The following is a 17,092-nucleotide window of genomic DNA, read 5'->3' as shown; positions in this document are numbered from 1 at the left end:
CCACTGTCCATTGAGGCCTCCATGAGCCAATGATGTTCATGGAGGACTGCAAAATAAGCAGTCCCACAGGGTGGGGGGCATGGAGGTAGGCAGTAGACCTTTATTATTCTAATCCCCTCTATACTTGGATGCCTTGGAGAGCTTCAAGCTAGAACTTTTGATGTCTCTTTTACAATGATCTTTTCCTCTACATATTTTGAAATATCTGGTTCCAACGGTACTAAAAATTTGCTGTGACTGAGAACTTTTCCTATGCAAAGTACTTGTTAAAATATAACACGTGTCCAGACCAGACTTGAAATAAAGATTGTACTATTCTTCAAATTATATTGAAAGTTTGGCAATTTTCTTGAGCTTACAATGTAACTTTCCATTGAAGTCTATAATTAGGCATAAAAGTAAAAAGTCTTTCCTGTTTTATAAAGAATAGTAGTGACCTTTACCAAGTCCAATCTCTATTTCTGAAGTCAGACATTCAGGGATATGTTGCTATTTGGCTTTCTTTTTTCTTCTTTCTTTTCAACAAGTGATTCTAAAAAACAGTGTCATATTTTCCAAACTGTTTTCTGAGCAATGCCATTTCTGTTTGTCAGCCCAAGCTTCATCACAGTCTGATAAATGTTCCTGCCGAACTATTTATGTTACCTTCCTATGCGCCACATTTTTGTCTCCCTTGGTGTGGGTGTTGTCTTTTTATTCTTACAGTATGCTATTTGCCCTATGTTTGTCTTCCCCGGCCGGAGGCAAATGTTGCATGGTACTACTACTTTTGAAACTTTCTTTTCTGTTTGAGGGAATTTTCCTACAGTAACAACCAGGTGGCATTTTCTGATAAAGGGAGGGTACTTCTTCTTCTCTTGATACCAATATTATCTTTTCAGTCAGCCATTTGGAGTTTGAGAATGGAAATGTTGCTTTTTATTTACGTATTTGTAATAGTCTTAATGCAGCTACCTGTGCTGTCAATCCATTTCATTCAATGAAAGCTCTAGGTCCTTAGCACTGCTGGAATGCAGGTTACTAACCCAAAGCTGTGTTTGAAAACACATCAATTGTTTTACCATAAAATCATATCATAGAATGGTTTGAGTTGGAAGGGACCTTAAAGACATCTAGTTCCAACCCCCCTGCCATGGTCAGGAATGCCTCCCACTAGACCAGGTTGCTCTAAGCCCTGTTTAGCCTGGCCTTGAACACTTCCAGGGATGGGGCATCCACAACTTCCCTGGGCAACCTGGGCCAGTGCCTCACCACCCTCCAGAGTAAAGAATTCCTTCCTAACATCGAATCTAAATCAACCCTCTTTCAGTTTAAAACCATTACCCTTCATCCTATCACTACACTCCCTGATAAAGAGTCCATCCCCAGCTTTCCTGTAGGCCCCCTTAAATTACTGTAAGGCCACTACAAGGTCTCCCCGGAGTCTTCTCCAGGCTGAACAACCCCAACTCTCAGCCAGTATTCATAGCAGAAGTGCTCCAGCCCTCTGATCATCTTCGTGGTCTCCTCTGGACATGCTCCAGTGTCCCTTCTTATGTTGGGAGCCCCAGAGCTGGATGCAGTACTCTGGGTGGGGTCTCACGAGAGTGCACAGTAGAGGGGCAGAATCATCTCCCTCACCCTGCTGGCCACGATTCTTTTGATGCAGCCCAGGATACGGTTGGCTTTCTGGGCTGCAAACGTACAATGCTGGGTCATGTTGAGCTTCTCATCAGCCAACACCCCCAAGTCCTTCTCCTCAGAGCTGTTCTCAATCCATTCTCTGCCCAGCCTGTATTTGTGTTTGGCATTGCTCTGACCCACATGCAGGACCTTTCACTTGGCCTTGTTGAGGTTTGCACGGGCCCACCTCTCAAGCCTGCCAAGATCCCTCTGGATGGCATCCCTTCCCTCCAGTGTGTTGTCCACCACAGCTCTGTGTTGTCAACAAACTTGCTGAGGGTACGCTCAATTCCACTGTCCATGTCACTGACGAAGGTGTTAAACAATGCTAGTCCCAATACCAACATCTGAGAAACACCGCTCGTCACTGGTCTCCGCTTGGGCATTGGGCCATTGACCACAACTCTCTGAGTGTGAGCATCCAGCCAATTCCTTATCCACTGAGTGGTCCATCCATCAAATCCATGTCCCTCCAATTTAGAGACAAGGATGTTGTGTGGGACAGTGTCAAATGCTTTGTGCCTGAGTTTGACCATTATACAAATTGATATAATGCTATGTGAATAGCCGTATCATCAGGCAGAAGAACCGGCATTTGCAATACAGTCTCAATATTTGTGAGTCTTTTGTTGAAAGACTATAAGATTAAATGAAGGTATTATGGGGGAAATGGTGTGCATTGCTGCTTTTATTCATTGCTCTTTCACGTATTTTCCTAATGACAGTGTTTTTAATTCAGAAGCTGACTGATTTAATTTGTTCAAGGAGATTATTCTCACTCTGTCATTTGTGGAATATAGGTGCATTCTTGAAAAGTCTTAAATGTCTTTGTCTTGAGCAGCTCCGCCAACTTCACCTTCTTGCAGGACTGGGCCTACAGTTCATTACTGATATCCCCGATATATTGTTTGCTGATCCTCTACTTGTAGGGGATAGTCTGTGAAAAACCTGCTCTTTGATTCTGAGAATCTTCACAAAATTCATTCTGTTCAAGTTTAGTTTATTATTTTATGGTTTTCCACTACAAGTGAGATTTATACTGTGCAACTATGCCTAGTCAGCGCGAGAGCCTTTAGTAAAAAATATTTTCTATGAGTGCTTAATACATCAGATAAATTCCATCAAAAGCAGCTATTTAAATCTTTCTGTAGCAAATACCAGACAGATTTTTCAAGGAAGGCTTGTGTATATGTGCTTTATTTTTTCTTTTATTCATGGGTTCTTTGTCTTTCTCTACCTTAAAAATGAGAGGCTAGGAATTGTACTTTGTTGATGCCATAGACTTTTCTTTTTGGATCCATATATTCCTAATGGCTCTTGGGAACTGAATCAGAAGCAAAATCCTTGATCATAGTAATAGGAACTCGATAATTAAAGACTCGTTCCTTCTGACATAATATGGCTAGACAGGTACTTTTTCGTTTGGTAACCTTGGATTCAGATCTTGAATCCATTACACAGGTCAGGTCAATAAACTACTTTCTTGTAATGCTGTAAGGTTTTGCAATTATTGAAAGAAAAAAATAGGTGGACAAAGAATTTATAAACACTGGTGCGAGTCTTATCCAATGTGAGGTATGCAAAATATTAGAGATGTTAATTTTCTATCAAAGTTCATTTTTGCTCTTATAAATAGTCTAGATTTGGTTTTGAAATCCTCTATCCTGAGGGTAGCTAAGACTTGGAACAACTCAGTTTCAGGAATCTCTGTAGAGCTCGTTTTAACAAAGAAATATGCAGTCTGATTTTCAAAACAAAGGGTGTCAGATCAATAGTAAAATCATGGAACAATTTGAAGTTTAGTAGTTGTTCTTCTTTTCTCATACGTGCTATTTTGTAAAAATGAACTAACGCATTAGAGATTGGTGTCTTCCCTTAATTTACATGCTTTTACTATGATTTATTATATTGCAGTGATGCTGAGAGACCAGGATGCCCATATGCTGGGCACTGGACAGGCAGAGGATGAAGTTAGTTTCTTCATTGAGGACCTAGTATTTGTCTGCTTCGGCACTCCCTGAGGAGGAGGTGGCCTTGCTGCTGAAGTTCCCCAGGTGCCTGTTTGTACTGTCACTGTTCTTAAAGTAGTCTGGTCTCCTCATAGTCTTCACCTGCCGGTAACCTAGCGAATTAGAATGACAAAATGGGTTAGCCTACAAACACGTTGAGAGTGAATTCTGAGGGCATGTGAATGAATATGTGGTGTGTTTGTGTGCATCAATCCTTAAATCATGATGAGAGAAACAGTCTTACAGAATATGTTCTCTTGTGTTCTTCCAATGGGTGTACTCATGTCTGATTTTGATTTGAGCAGGTGAATGACTCGATAGCCCATTAGCAAGCATTTGACCTACTTGGTTCCCCGTTTCCCTTCCCAGCTTTGACACTGTATAATTTATGTAGCAATTACACTTCAGTTGTAACTCAATTCCTGGTTTTGTTCCTTTTACAGAAATTAGTACTGAAAGGCATCGTAGTGATGGAGGGCTTGAAATAACCACTAAGCTATTTGTCTATTTAATATACATTTTTCAAAGATAGCATTTTAATGGCTGGGAGAACACAATAGGGCTAACTGTACTTCAGAAGTTCAGTGCTGGTTTTCAGACTCTTCGAATTTCAGGCTGCACTGTCAATGCTGAGTGATACCACTAAAGAACTGTGAAATGGAGAGCTATGCTTTCCCCCCCTCCCTATTCCCCTTGCAAAATAAAAAGCAGGGGAGAAAAACAATGCTACTCTGACTTATTTATCTTTATCCTGTTCCTCTGTCAGTAAGGGGATGAAGCGAAAAATTCAGAACAAAGTAACTTAGAAAAATCAAAGGATTAAAACCCCATGTATGTGATCCTGATGAATTGGATGATTCAGAAGATGTTAACCAGAGCAACAGCTGTAATGGAAGGAGAGCCTGTAACAAACAGGTTTTCTGATTTATCGGTGTAATCAAGCATAGAAGTGGGCAGGCACTGGGTGGTACAGAATACCAACATTTTTTTTGTGCTGCCTGAGAGATATATTTGAACCTCTCGGGAAGAATTGCCCCCTCCCCTTTAATTCCCTTGAAGACTTTCTTTTTTTTTTTTTTTTTTTTTTCCTGATAATGAAAGCAGGGAACGAGGATTTCTTTGAATCTCATTTTAAATCTTCCTAAATTTAAAATGGTTACTGCTTGTTTATTACTGTTGGTAATGTAACTACTTTCACAGGACTCTAATCCTGCTTCTTGAGGACTCCATTCCCTAACATAAGGGAGGTAATAAGTGAAGGAAAACTGGCAAATATAAATCTAGAGATGCTGGGTTGCTTAGAGAAATGCAACAAATTCCCTATGCTGTTTTCAGTGTGTTTTAGCTTGGTAGCAACTAATGACCTTTGGATTGAAGACTTTTAAGAAAAGAACCCACCCTAAAATAATGCTTAAACCCATCTCTAATGCTATTTTCCTTGCCTGCTAGTGCAATGATCCTACCTCTCTTTCATGTGTAAAATCCATGGGAACATGATGCAGGCAAAGTTTAACATGACTTGACTGTGCTCATGTTCTTAAAAATAACAATCTACGTTCAGCATGGTGGGACTGAGGCTTTCATCAAGCTTTGTCCCTTATAATACACATTACATTTTATCATGCTTTGCAACTTTGCATGCAGGGAGCATGCTGTGCAGGACAGGCTTTATAGTAATACTCCTTGTAATCCCTCAAGCAATGTATTTGCTGAAAAATACCAAGTCTTGGTATTTATCAGTCTGGGAGTTTTCTCATGCAGAGCCGTTATCTTCTTGAGATCAAATCCCTGAAGAGAAGTCATATCTAGCCTTGACTGGGTATTTTGAGCTTATATATGTCTGGTTGCATCACCTATTTGTTCCTCTGTTACTTCTGGGTATTTTCCAAGGTCCCCCCAGCAGCATGAATTGCTCATCTCAGTTTCCACTGAGGGGATCTGAGGCCCGTTCACACAACACGTAGCGCCTTGCAAAGCTGTCTCTCTGCAACACCAGCCAGAAGTGATCAACATATGTAAATTCCAGCCACTTGTGACTGGAAGGAAGAAAGCATTCTATTACATCTCCCCAAAGTTTTGTTTGCATCAGTATCACTATTTTTTCCTTAGTCTTATGATCTTTCTCAGTAGTGCTTTTGTCTGTTGTATGTTTGTTAAGAAAATAATTCATGTTTGCTTGTTGCAAGAAGAAAAAAGTTCACTGCACACATAGGATAACATTTGTTTGGTTTCCTGATGTTGTTCCTGAAGCCAGAGTGTGAAAATGTTGATATAGCCTCTTGAGATGGTTATTGCAGGGAATTGTCTTTTCTATTGAGTGTGCATACAATTGCCCAGATTTACTTAAATTTTAAAATTATTATTATTATTATTATTATTATTATTTCAGTACTGTATACCCCTTAGAACAGAGTTCTAGTGGTGGTATTCTTTGTTGCTATTGCTGTTTTTAACAAGATGGGTGGTGGTGGGTCAATAATTTCTCTGCAAGTGTTTCAACAAAGCTGTTACTAAGTTGTGAGTTTGCTGAGAGAGTTGAATACCGTTTCTCTTCCCTAACTGGATGCAAGTTCAAAACCATTGCCTATTCTTAGCTTTTGCTGTTTGCTATTTCTGCTGCTGGGTTTGCTGCTGTTACTCGTATGAGATTAATTTTTCTGTTAGTGAAACAGTGCTTAAGAGTCCAGTCACAGTCTGAGAAGCCATTCCATTAGGCTGAATTCAGTATCTACTTACATGAGAAACCTCTCAAAAATAATATTGGAATAATACCACAAAGCATCCAAACAAGCAAAAGAAATAAAGAACAAATGAAGAAAACAGACTGCCTTCTGTGCCTTCAGGTGGAGCAAATCTGGGCTTCAGTAAATATTTTCCCTGAGTTTGGGATTTCATAGCTGAGCGACTCCCAACAGAACCACCTGTTTGCCAGCTTTTTACCAGCCCTGAGCTACTCTTTTCTCTCCTGAGCCTCCCTAAAATTTTCCACCAAGTCAAAGCCCCTGAAACTACTGTAGTTGCCTGCCTGGCTACAGCTGCTGTATCCCCTCTTCCCTACCATGCTGATGTGAGCGCCAGCTCTTTCCATCTTGTTGGCCATTCTGGTCAGCTGAGTCCACCTATTTGTTCACCTTTCTCCACAGAAAGCAATTCCCCATCTTCTGGGGCATTGCTCTGGTAGCAATTTAGGAATTAGCTCTGGTAGCAATTTAAGAAAACCTGGACACCAGCTGGGACTTCCAAGGAAGAAAAATAAGATGTGTCTGAGACAAAACAGGTGCACCACAGCTCTGGGTTTGGTGAGCTCTAACAATGCATCTGATGAAGCAGCAAAAATGTTTTGGGTAACCTTAAGAAAAGCTGTCTCCTGCACTACATTATCATTAGTAATGGCACATTCCTGGTTTCAGTAAGTATATCAAGGATGTTTATTTTAAGGAGAAAGGGCACAGTTTATTTTGCACAGAACATGTTTGGGAATGTTTGTCATGATGTGTCAGTGACAATCCAAAAGACCCGGTGTTGCCCTCTTTGCATATCACTGACTCCCTTGGCTCCAATCAGTTTGTATTCTTGGTATTGAAGATGTCTCCCCCAGTGAAATGTTGATAATATTTTTGACAAAAAGAGCCTTCATATAATTGATATCTGCGAGAAACTGAGCTCCAAAAGCATGTTTTAACCTGTGTATTTTGTAAACACAACATGAAAAATTCACAGAGAATTTCTGTTACATCCTGAGGCAACTGTGAGTCTTTTCCAAAGTAAAGGCTAGGGAGCTATATGGTGTATAAGGAAGAGAAAGTGAACAAAGAGAAGCCAGATGGGAATGTGCAAGCAGAATTTGCAATTAGTATGTCTTGTGCACCCAGCAAAAACTATGTATTCTGCTGTGGCTACAAGACAGACTACCTTGTGGAGGCACGGTATATGCTGTGAGAAGGTTTTATGCTGGTTTAGGGACTTCACCTTCCTAAACAGCAGAAGGTACACTGACATGGACTGCATTGCTAGCACACATATCAGTCCCTGGAGTCCCACCGATGTAACAGTGTCAGCTACAGGATGTGCATTTTCCATGCCCTGAGCTGACCTTGGGTGTGCAAAACTTTGGCAAAGCTTTACAGTATAGACATGGCCTAAGGCAGGTAGAATTTGCCAAATGTAATGTTTAATGAGACAGCCAAATGAGTGCAATACACAGCAAGTTCAGTAAAGCCCCTCAGGGCTGGGGTCCTAGGAATGTGCTGTGATGTAGCAAAATCTTTGTAGCTAGTGATCCTTTTCATCCACCTCTCTGGTTAGACTGAGCCTGGCTTCTCAGGGGATGCAGCAGGGAGAGGCTCACAGCACAGGGAAACCGACAGACCTGCTTTTTTCCCGAGACGTTTAATGGTGCCTCTCTGCAATGATCAAGCACTGTCCTTCTGTTCTGGTGCACACAGAACAGCAGCGGCCTCAGTCCACTATGGCCAAGAGGAAGGGCTGCAAAACACTGCTGTACAGTAGAGCGGTGCAGGCCCAGTGCAGAGCCAGGCAAAGGGCATGTGGTATCATGGCAGAGAGCTGTCTGGGCTGGGGGAGGTTGTGTTGGAAGAGAGATGGGATGCTAATGTAGAGGGACCATGTGCAGGCAAGTACTACAGACAGGTGGCTCAGCTGTGATTTTACTCTCTTATTATGAGCTCCTGGTATAGCATATCTTATGTGGCATCCCAAAATTTGAACACTGTAATTTGGCACCGCTATGGAACAATCCAGTATGTAATTTTTTTTTTTATAAACATGGTTATTGTGAAAAGTGTATTTACTGGTTTGAATAGGTTTAATCTCAAGTACTTGAGGTACAGTAGTTGCATATTATTGTATACCCCTAAAATGTTGTGATACTATCATTACAAATTCTGTACCTCTCTGTGTAAGTTAACCTGCATGTCTGCACCAATGAATGCATCATGTCATACAAACACACAATTCAAACATGCCTATTGCCCTGTAATTCTCAACATTTCTACGATTGACGAAAAGACTAACAAGTGGATTACTCAAGGGTTCTGAAGGACAAAAGAGGTTCTTGTGGGAGGGTCTCTTTTGTTTTTTTAAGGCAAATCCTCTTATGTTTTCTGCTAGAAAAGCTGCTCACTGGTCTTCTGGTTTGTGGATGAGGATCAGAACCCGTTGATCTGTACACTGGAGGGAAGGCACTGATCACTGGGTAAGGCTTTCCTGCGTTTAGCACCTGCTGGTAGGTGTAGCACCTTTTAAATATCTCAGAAAATGATACTTGATTGAATTTTCTTTCCTTTCTAGATAAAGTTATTTTCTTCTTTCACACAGCTTTTGTTCTTTTAGATTGATTTAGTCATAGATTAGAACCATTAGAAACATACAGCTTGAGAGACCTCCTGGACGCGTGTGAGACCACACCCAGCAGGTTTGTCAGTTTTTTGCTGGCAAAAGTTCAAGCTGCAAGGAGAACCTAATGGGAATGCTGAGAATTGCTGTTCCAAACTGAGGTCTCCGAGCAAAATCTCTTTGAATGTAAGAGAAATTAGTTCTATTTCATCAAGGAGATAAGAAAATAAACATGATCATTCCCTGGCTCTGAAATGCTTTTTATTCAACAAAGTAATCTCTGTTTAGAAAGGCATTTAGAGCTCACCTGCTTGACAGTAGCTTGCTCTCCAACACTCATCTTTAGATTGTAAGAAATACAGACTAATGCTGTTTGTTTTGTAGAATTTGGAAATATGTTGAGAGATGACACAGTGAAACAAACAGAAGTTTAAGCCAGAACGAAGCCCTGGAGGCTGGTAGCGTAGCTCTGTAATAGGCTAAGGTAATACACCAAGGCAGGGGCAGGGAGGAAGATTGAAGTCTAAAGTGCTGTTTGTTTGGCTCCCCCTTCTCCCATTTCTGCGCTGTGAGCACAATGTAGAACAGATTCCCTGCTGATATGGAGGCCACACAGTTTATTTCTGTCGGACTTACATGGTTTTGCCAATAACAGGGGAGCATGAATCAGAAGCTTATTTTAAAACCAAAAATATATGGTGTCATTTTGTATTATGATAGCATCCAAGGACCAGTTAGGACCAGAGCTTCATCTATTACATGCTGAATCTATTACAAGTTGAACATGTTGTGTTGTTGATCCTCTGAGAAATTTCAACCCAAGTTGCAACAAGGTGTAGGAGGAGAAGGGAGGGTAAAGGAGCTGAAGTGTTGGGTGGTCTGCATAATGCTAGAAAGGAGACAAAAGGCTATATGCTAAAAACTGTCACTTATAACTATTTAGGCAAGTAACTGAAAGATAAGACTTGGAACAGAGGAAAAGACCTTCTTTGTTTAGCTAAAGACATCTGAAAGATCTCGAGTTGATGTGGGGCTGGGGTGGGAGGAGGCAGGACAGGCAGGTGAGCAGATTAATGATATTGTTGCAGCTTGCCCATATAGTGTTTGGGCTCTTTATTTCCTCAACTGTATTTATTTGGTGGGATATTGTTGATACCAGCTTGGTCTGGAAAAATAAAATCAACTTATTTGAAAAGGTCGACTTAATGAGAATTGTATTATTGTGTGGCCCCGCTGTTTTTCAGGGCTGGTGACCAATACGTGAAAGCGTGACTGACAGAAGTTGCTATTGCAAAACACACTGAAGAAGAAATGCCTCATGCTGAGGATATAAGATGGGGAGGAGAGAGAATGAAACTAGTTTGTCACATAGTGCAAAAAAGTCTCTCTCTCTGTCACATCTTCCACTTATTAAAGGCAATATTTTTCTCTCCAGGCACTCAAATGAAAACTCAGAAATGAAAAATCAGAAGGGCAATTAAGTGATCTGTGCATGGATGCTACTGCTGTCTCCAGAATGAAAACTGAATGCTTAATCAGAATAATAAATTTATAAGACTCTGGCTAATGATACTTCGCTTCAACCTGAGCACTTCTACTGGAACAGGAGAAGGATATTCAAAATATTCCTGTCTCCTGGAAAGTCCATGGAGTTGGAGGCAGTATCATGGAAACCTTGGTTAGGTATGTAGTATTCAGCAGCTTCACAGATGAGCTTCCAGGAAATCTTTACAGTTTTTGTAATAAAAATAGCTTTCATATATGACTTTGTTTATGGTGGGGCCCCACATTGAATCATTTGGTTTTGTCTGTAAAATTTCTAGCCAGTTTGTCTTGCAAAGAACAAGTGTAAGTTGAAGCCTTATGGCATTTAAACTCTACGAGAAGGAAATAGTATTTTAAGAGAAATCATATTTTGGGCCCAGCAAGTTTGACACTGACTAGTGCTGCCAGAGTTTTTAATATTATTGAATTCAACAATCTTTTCCATCAAATTCCAGAATCATCTGGAACATTCCCTCTTATGTGAAATAAATGCTTGTAAGCTGCCAGGTGATTAACAATGTTTGCTGAGATGTGAGGGTGTCTCAGGAGACTCTGCTTTGTTATGCTACTGTAATTTCCAGTAAAGATTTGGTCAAGACTTGAAACTATCTCAAATGATGTATTTTGCAGCTTTAAGTTAAAAATCAGACCTGCCAAAAGGTTCTTGATTGTTAGTTTTTCTGGCTGAAAGCACCTAATTTTTCCACTGTGCTTTGTACATCTAGTTATGGATGACCGTTTTATCTCTCTGGCTTCAGAAAAGACAAACACTGTATCACTTCCTAAGTGTGAGAGGAAAAAAAGCTACTTAAGATATTAGTAAGAATTTTCAAAGGATTACAAATTAATCAAATACTGTACAAATAAACACCGAAAGTGTAGGCCTTAATGAAAAGATTTGCAGCCTAAAAGAGACAAGCCATTGGTTACGTTTGAAGGAAAGGGTAGAGGTGGAGAAATTAATAATTAATTTAAAAAAAATCAAGAGGGCATTTGGCAGGCAAAATGGAAGACTAATCAAATGTAAAGAGCAGCAAAAACTCAGTCACACAATAAAGAGAGGAAGAAGCAAACTTAACGAGGGAGAAATGGGAAGACCATAGGAAATAGAAGTGGAAATGAAACCAAGGATGCCTGGACCCTGTAAGGGATATCAGAAAGACTGATAGCTAATAGTGTGAATTCGTTAGCAGTTTATTGCAGGTGCAGGATATCATTGCAAAGTAACTAAGTGTTCTTTTCAAGTTGTGAGCCACATGTAGTCCAATGCAGCACCTGCTTATTTTGTTAATGCAAAGGGATGCTTAAATGGCGTTGGGTCTTCAGCATTTTAAGCTGTTCAGCCCTCACTGTTCTGGTTCATATGGCTCTGCAGAAATTGTAGTGCTCCCATGGGCACAATCAACAACTGTTCCTGCAATGTTTTAGCTGTCAGCATATTGGGTCCACTGAGTACGTGAGCTATTTTGCAGTGGAACTATTTTGATTTCAATGTTGCTTATGCCATACTCTTAAAATCACTTGGAAAAGCATCTGAGTATAGGCGTGTTCGGCTTTTGTGGAATAAATAAATGTACATGGGAAAAACTGGAAAACTGCAGTCATTGTAAACATGACGGGAGGGTGAACCACAACAGTGTTTGTTTCACTGACCCAGAACCATGATCAGCAACCGACACTGATAAATATATATGCGTGCATCTGCATGCACATATACTTTTATATATTTATAGTTCAACTCTAATGGAAACAACATAAATGTTATAATTAACAACTCTAGTATACTATACAGTCTTCTTTCAGGTAAGAAATTATAATTCATTTGCCTCCATTGCGTATGTATACTTATGTATAATACATGAATTTTTTTTCATGGTGGTAAGCCATTCTTTGTAAGTCCTTAAATATTCTAGACTGTAAAGTGTAATTATAAGTGGAAGTTTTGTTTTCATGATAGGAAGCTTTTATTATTCTTTTTTCTGTTCCAGGATATGTTTAATTTGTTTTGTATGTTACAAAAAGCACACAAATGTTCTTGTGAAATGTGACCAGAGATGGCTCTGTTGGTTTCTGTAAGAAAGAGAGTATGAAAAAACAAAAACCTCTGCACTGGTAGCTGAATGGAAAACTTATTAGAAGAATCATTTTAGCTATGATTTTTGAAAATGTGAAAAACTAGGCCAATATTTGGATTTTCAAAACCAAGTTAGTAAAATTAGTTAAATCATTTAGTCACTTTTACCTTTTCACAGCTGAAATACAGTTAAACAGATTTAAACATTATTTATAGAAAAGAAATGCATTTGGAATGAAAAAACATCAGATGCATTTTAACATTGCTGCTTTCTAAGCTATGTAAATGCGGGTTTATGTAGAAATGATGACTGATATTAGTAATTTCAAGAACCGTTTCTTCTGTGTATTATCCTTCAGCTGGAGACAGTAATATTTTTCATTCTTTTTCTAGTTATAGCATGGTTTTGTGTTTTAACTGTGCGGAGTATGAATTACCTTGCCCTAACTGAAATGCATGTATGTAATACAGCATTGGCACAGTAAACAACCATGTGCATATAATCTGTGCTCCAAATAAGAGTAATTCTTCAGAGTAGTATTCAGATATTACCCCATTCTGACACTGCGCAGACATTATTTGTGTCGTAGTGTTAGCAACTTGTGAAGAAAGGTGAAAAGGCAGCAAGAAGGCTGACAGGTCTCACTCTTTCCACACTAGTTAGAGGTTGGAGTTTCCCCATATGAAGCAGATCATGTATGCAGGAAACTTTCTGGGATGAAAGGCTTTAGATAGAATTAAAATTTTTATTATTTCTGTATTAGACTTAGGTATTGAAGAGATGAGTTGCTATGAGGAGACCTTAAAAAAGTGACATTGAAAAGACAAGTAAATTTGCTTGAAAAATAGTGACAACATGAATTAGGAAAGAGCAAACTCCTAAAATTTTGTTCAAATGCTGCAATACCAGATAACGTCCCAGAACAGTCACAGACAGCAGACAAAGTGACATGAAAGTCAGATAAACTGAGGAAGCACCTGGAATAGATCCTCCATGAGAAGAGCAAATTTAGTTTTCTGAGTCAGCAAGCTACATAAAGCTCTCAGCAGCCTTCATGACATAATCTATGCAAGTGATACTGTCATCTCTTGGGCATGAGATGGTGCGGAGAGGTGCAATGTAGTAATCTTGCAGTGGCAGGAGTAGGAAGAGATGCACCAATTTACCTAGTAGGTATTTCCCCTACTCATCAAAAAGGAATAGGAATGGATAAGCCATAGGGAGCACTATGCCATCAAATAGCCTTCTGTCTAGTTATAGTGTCTCACCTTCTATTTTTAAGCATCTCATGGAAGTGCTAAGAAAAAGCAATATAAAAGAGAAAGAATGTAAATATTATAGTTGAAGGATATCAGTCCCAGTCCTAGTGCAAAAACCTGCCTTTCAGTGAAAGCTTTGAGGGGCTTCTAGTTCAAAGGATTTTGGAGATGTGGAGAGGCAGCTATGTACATTACTTTGTTCTTCTCTATTGGTTACCCCTTATTGATGGCAGATAAGTTAAAATAAGGAAGAGCATCCCTCCTAAGTAGTTCTGAGACGTCAGAAACACTGGCATGGGAAAGAGCAGTTACAAGGTGATAAATACTTTTTCAAATGAAAGGATAACTTTTCTGCTGAGGCTGGAAGCGTCAATGTCGAAACAGCTTTTGCTCGTGTCTCAGAGCTTCTGATGCAATCGGCTCTTTCAGTGCATGATAAAATACTCAGGAAAAAACACCACAGTTTTAAGGCTTTATTTTAGGAGTTTTTTTTTTTCTCTTCCTAAATGTAGTGATCTTATTGTGGTTTTATCTTTCAGGATTAAAGGACTACTGGCAGATATCTTGGGACTAAAATGTGGGTTTGCTTTTTGTTTTGTTTTTTTACAAAGTCTGATATGAGTGGGAACATTTGTGAGTTGGAAAATATATCCACAAGACCACTGGAAACTGCATATTTTTATTTAAACTCGATACTGCTGTGTTTAGTGTCAGGGCTGGAAGGTGAACCTGGTACGAACCGAAAGTGAAGCACAAAACTGCAATTTGGCTTCCCCAAATCAGCTAATGGCAAAACCAAGTGACAACCTGAATGTAAAAAGTGAATGCTTAAAATGTTTTAGGCTTAATCACAGTTTTTATTGTTAAAGAGTTACTTTTAAAACTACACTGTTTGCTACAATAGCGTCTTATGTATCTACAGACTAAAAATCAGCCTGCCTATATTCTAGTCAATTAATTCTTTGCTAAAGCAGCGTAAGCACAAGTTCAAAGATTTTATTACTTTTCTGATTTATTTCTCTCATCTGGCTTTCTATAAGCTCTCTGTGTTGACAATACTCAAATGCTTTCTAATTTGTGATTAGTGCATAGTAGCAGGGGAAAGGAAGAGTTGGCATGAATAGCTATTAACAAGTAGGTATTGTTTCTTTTTTATCTCTCAGCCAGGGCTTTGTCAGAGTGGAGGAGCTGAGATATTGGTTAATAATCAGACAGACTGCTGAAGTTCCAGTCTGGTTTTCTGATTTAGAAGAGCTACTGGATGACATAAATGGTAGGAATAATTGTAAATTCTATGTGAAAAAAGGAAAATGGGAGTCCTTGAGACTATAAGAAAAGGTCTAAAGTAGTCCTTCGAAAGCTAGAACAGCTTCAAAAATTATTATAGTACCAGTTTGAGTGTTTTGCTTATATTTCAAGTGAATATTTTTCTCACTGATGCACTGTTTAAACTCACCTTATGATACTTATTTGCCACCTAGTTCAAATCAAGGAAATGAAAAAGACTAAAGGGTAATCAGTGAGCTACCCTTGAAAAAATACAGTACTGGCAGACTGGACAAAGCCAGCAAGAAAAGATTAATTAAGTAGAGTCTGTACTGCTTTCTGGGTGCTTTGGATACTGTCATTCCTTCCTCTAGTGATTCCTTCTTTCAGCATCTGCCACTTTCATTTTCTGCTCCTCCCTAAAAACAATACACAAAAAATAGTATTTAAAAATTACAGATTTGTCAGGCTGACCAGGTCCTACTCTCTGATCATGCTGTGTCATCTGCTGGGTGTCTTCATCTGCCTGTGCTCTTATTCTTCAGTACACTGCAGAATGCCCCCATAAACAGTTGGTACCAGAAGCTTTAGATTGAGAGGGTTTGTCCAGCTCCTCAAACAGAACAATGTTGCCCTTTTATTCTTGTTTTGTTTCTTGTCTTGTCTTTTTTTTTTTTCCTCTTTTTTTTGTTTTTCTACTTTTTCACCTGTGCAGTTTGAATGGAGAAGAATCCAGGAGACTTAACAGGAAATCCACATCCAAAGTGCCTTACTACTTCACCGCAAACTCTTAGGAGATGGTTCTCTTCCCTCATCCCTAAAAGTACAGGTGATCTTAGTTTATTTGGCTCCTCAGCTAACCTGTCACAGAAGGCCACCTCAATATTCGGAAAAAAATGAGTTTATTTCAAAAACATTGTCTTGCAATAGATTTCATCGGAAGAGGGGCTGACGGTGCTGAAGATAGGGTTGGGGGCTCTGAGCAATCTTGAATGATGGAAGGAGAAGATAGGTAGGGAAGGAAAAAGCTCCCCTGCCTACTATAACGCCACGTACCTAGGACTGATCCTGTGTAAACTATGAAAACTCCCAAGTACTGGCTTTTATACTGTACTTTAAGTGAGACCAAAGCATGGAAAACTGGTCGTCTGAGCTATTTTGAGGTTTATATTATGTTCAGGGATTAATTTGGATGACAACAATGGTGTTTTTAGTGCAACAAGTAGAATTAAATAAGCAGTCTGGCAGAAGATCTGAGAAGCAGAAGGTGAAAATAAATAAAACGGAGCAGTGAAGAATGCAGAAAGAAACAGAAAATGTTCAAAGGCATCTAAACGCGATGAAGGCTGAAGCCAAACTCATATGCAAGCATCTAAGGTACAAATCCTCTTCCCTCCTTTTTTCCTTCCCCTGACGATAGGCGTATACAGCCCCTGCCCCCTCTTGCGTTTACTCTCATGACAAAATTTAAGCGATGGAACAGAGGAAAAAGAAGGCAGATGTGACTATGTGGGAAGTTGTTTTGCCACTCAGTTGTGTATGGGAACCACATCTTTTTATGTAGTTTGTGGGAGGGGGATTTATTCTTTCAGCATTTTGAGAAAGACTTACGATTCCACCTGGATTTATGCACAATAGCTTTCCTGTCTGTACTCTTTATCTTTCTTTGAGAGCTCTCTGACTAAGTTATTTTCCTCCTGGGATGTATAAAGTATACTCTCACCTACAGTGGGATAAGAGACTCTTGAATACAAAGGCCTCTGCTGAAGACTGTTTGCAAGTATTGTCCGTTCCCATCAGATTTCACCTGGAGCTCATCTGTAGGGCCTTACTTAGGTTGCGTCATGTGCTAGCGCATTATAAACTCAAAAATTATATAGCTGTGTGCTACGCTACTTGTTGTAGGAAGTTCACACCAAGG

The sequence above is a fragment of the Vanellus vanellus genome (assembly GCF_965231255.1).
Source record: "Vanellus vanellus genome assembly, chromosome: 10".
In the NCBI taxonomy this organism is placed as follows: Eukaryota; Metazoa; Chordata; class Aves; order Charadriiformes; family Charadriidae; genus Vanellus; species Vanellus vanellus.
Note: the sequence above shows the minus strand (reverse complement) of the source record.